Source organism: Camellia sinensis, chromosome 3 (genome assembly GCF_055761805.1).
Source record: "Camellia sinensis isolate YWXY chromosome 3, ASM5576180v1, whole genome shotgun sequence".
Classification (NCBI taxonomy): domain Eukaryota; kingdom Viridiplantae; phylum Streptophyta; class Magnoliopsida; order Ericales; family Theaceae; genus Camellia; species Camellia sinensis.
In genome coordinates this window covers 77,011,871-77,015,480 of record NC_138963.1, presented here as the reverse complement: position 1 = coordinate 77,015,480, position 3,610 = coordinate 77,011,871, and the positions used below count along the sequence as shown (strand labels likewise).

Here is a 3,610-nt window from a genome sequence, read left to right as displayed (position 1 = left end):
TCTGGTGTGAGATGCTCAAAGCTAAGTACCTAAAGAATAATACTCTATTCACTTGGCCTATGAAAAGGAGAGCATCTTACGCTTGGAGAAGTATTTGCAAGAATAGGGACACCCTAAGAAAGGGTGTCAAATGGAATATGGGAAATAGGGAATCCATATCTCTATGGCATGACTGGTGGGGGGGCCAAAAACCTCTAGACCAAACCTATGACACACCACAAGTTAATGATGAAGATAAGGTTAGTTTATTCCTGGATGATTAAAGGCACTGGAACACTAAAGTCATAGCTAACACTGTCATTCAACAAGACCTCCAAGAGATTCTTAAGGTGCATAGACCCAGTTTTGTGACTTATACTGATTCTCCCACCTAGATAGGATCTTCTGGGAGGGGTAATTTTTCTACAGCTTCTGCCTATAAACTCATTGTCAATCATGATATGGATAAGAGAGACTAGAAGTGGATTTGGAAGGTTAAAACCCCCCAAAAGCTTAGATGCTTTCTCTAGCTTATTTTGAAAGATACATTGCTAACCAATCAAATGAGGCTTAGGAGGAATATGGCAACTACTGATCTCTATCCTAGAAGTGGGCTCTCTAGTGAAGATATGAGCCATCTCTTTAGAGTGTGCACCGAATCCAGGGATATCTGGACTGAAATAAAAAAATCTCAAATGGTGGGAGGAGGGTTGTAGGCTGCCTCTTCATGAATAGGTGTTCTCTGACAAGAAAAATAAAATTTTGTTTCTTGGAAAAAAAAATGGTCTTTTTTCTTCATTGTCACCCTTTGGAAGATTTGGAAAGATCGAAATCAAATAGTTTTTGAAAGTATTGACCACCCCATTCAAACTATTCTCAAGAACATTAGAGATTATGTTCATGAGATTGATGAGGCATTCCAATTCTCTCTCCTTCTTAATCCATCTTTACCTATACTAATTAAATGGTGTTTTCTTGATTAGGTAAGCTCAAGTTAAACACTGATGGCTGTTCAAAAGGAGATCTTGGACAAGCTAGGTATGGAGGAATCTTGAGGGATGAAGCTGGCACATGGACATGGGGATATTACGGCAAGTTAGGATATTGTTCAAGTATGCAAGCAAAGATATAGGCCATCTATAGGGGGCACACAATCCTCTTTCAAAAAGGCAAAATGGATGTGGAGATAGAAACGGATGCTATACAGGCCATTAAGCTAATTCAAGATGAACCAAGTCATGATTCTCCCTACAAGGACCTCATTGGAACTGCTCAATTGGACATACTTTAAGAGGAGGAAACCGAATTGCAGACAAGTTAGCCAACATAGGGATGGCTCAAGATGAACATGTAGTGATATTGGAAGACCCCCCCCCCCCCCCGCGAAGATGTGAGAGCTTTGGTCATAAATGATATGACTGGGGTTAGTGTTGAGAGGGATTAGTCCTCCAGTTTGTTGTATTGCTTCTTTAAACTCTTTATTCTCTTGTGTTTCTTACATTTTAGTTGAATCAAAAAAATAAATAAATAATGAACGAAAAGTTAATGTTGATAAGTATGTAAAAAAAATATAATAAAATATAATAAAATATATAATATGTTTTGAAATGTCAACTTTTTAGAAAGATCTGAAGCAATCTGTAATCTGGACTAGATTGTGTTGTTTGGACCTTGGAGCTCACTACGAGTCTCATTCAATGATTCGAATCGTTTATTTTGTCAAGCCATTTGTGTATAGTGTCTGCTCAAAAAATAGGCCGATCGATATTCATAACATATTCAATTTTTTGCATTTGTCATTAAAAATAAATGGTCTATTTTTAAAAACATATTTATCGTCTATTTTTTTTTTTTTTTTGAAAAAAATACAATAAATTAAATAGGTTATGATTATTAGATTGATATAATTTTGTATGTGGATAATATACACCAAAGATCTGACAAAATGAAAGATTTAAATTTTAAAAAACGAAGCTCATAATAAACCGTGTGCTAGCCCAGATAACACCTTCCAATTCAAATCACAAATGGGAGGGGATTAGGTCTTTTTAAGAATTATGTGATTAAAATGGAAAAATAATGTGTAGAAAAAGGGCAGTTTTTTTTCAAATCATATGATTCTTAATTACTGACATTCATTGGATCATTTACAAAACATTAATATTCAGATTTGTGTAGGAGAAGGTTTAAAAATTTGTAAAAAAGTTTAAAAATTATGAAATTAGCATTAAAAAAAAGAAAAAAAAGTGAGTTCTGTTCTTCACTTTTTTCCCCACTTTCTCTTGACAAAAAAAAAAAAATTAATTAGTAAGAAATTAGTTGCAATATGAAAATGATTATATATAAATAATCATAATCTAACAATTATAAGAAGTTCAACAACCAACGCAACGATGATATGACACTAGCTTAAAAACCAATCAACTTAAGGAAGAGTCATTTCTCAATGCATACACTTTTGAATTTAATTAGTATTATTTATCTCATTTCATATACTACATATTTCAATTATTACCCTTAACCTAAATATTGTACACACATTTTACCCAAATACACACCCACATAGCCACCAGAAATCGACAGTTCCTTCACTGCTCTTCTAGAGCTTTCGATGAACCAAGCCATGGATCTCTTACACTTGCTGGAAACCAACAAAACTCTGGCGACACTTCCCGACAATGTTTGGAGTAATCATTGTTGTCTCAATTGCACTCTCAAATTCCCCTCCAACACCACCCCACTCAAACAAGCCTCCAGGTTCTCAGTCTTCGCCTCTGCCGCTGATAAATCGCTGGAGGCAAGCTCAATTCTGTCCAATTCAAGTCCCAAGTCGCACAAAGTCAAACAAGAATCGGTCGTTTCGGACTCAAACACCAATTCCTCTAATCCAATTGTTTCCAACCACAATAAAAATAAAAAAAAAAAAAAAAAAAAAAAATCAGCAATGCCAGAAAATTAAGTTTTGATCATTCGATACTGGTTTTCCAAATTGAATTAGTTTTTTCGGTTGTTAACTTTCGAAAATTTCCTAAAATTTCGAAACTTGATTTCCGAATGTCACTATTTTTTTCGATTCGGAAGTTGTTTTTCAAACAAAAATAATAATTTCGACAATTGATGGCAAAAATTAAAAGTCTTGTCACTGGTTTGCCAAATGAAAATTGCAAAAAAAAATATAATTTTTGCACAAAAAAATGACTTTTGGAGTCGCCAGAAAAGCTTCTTAACCGTAGTCCAGAGAATGAGGAAAGGAGTGAGCATCCATAGCTGAACACAAGGAGTTCATTGAAGAATTGTCGGTGATGAAGCCCGGAGTCAAGGTTTTTGCTTATAAAAATATGTACTCATTCATTAACATATGCACTAAATTTTTTTGTTTTTGAAATATGTGTATAGAGAAAATTTGAATATAATATTAAGGATGTATTTTGATGTCCATTATGGTCATTTTATTTTAGAGTATAATTGTCATTAAAATAAAATTTTATTAAATGTGTGCACATAGTTAAGTAGGTGTGTAGAAATAGAATTTCACCCCATAGTTTGGGGGAGGGGGAATTATACAACAAAGAGCCCTATAAATTGAAAAAAAATATATCAATATTATACTTAACAAAAATTAATCTCTAGA

General features: G+C 33.8%; 1 long non-coding RNA gene across 1 annotated transcript; it reads left to right on the top strand.

Annotated features, from left to right (window-relative positions):
• Window positions 1-258: 258 nt before the first annotated feature.
• Window positions 259-1,346, top strand: LOC145821040 (uncharacterized). The gene is made up of 2 exons (XR_014363079.1): window positions 259-393; window positions 963-1,346. It is a non-coding gene; the product is annotated as an uncharacterized LOC145821040 (long non-coding RNA).
• The last annotated feature ends 2,264 nt before the right edge of the window (window positions 1,347-3,610 follow it).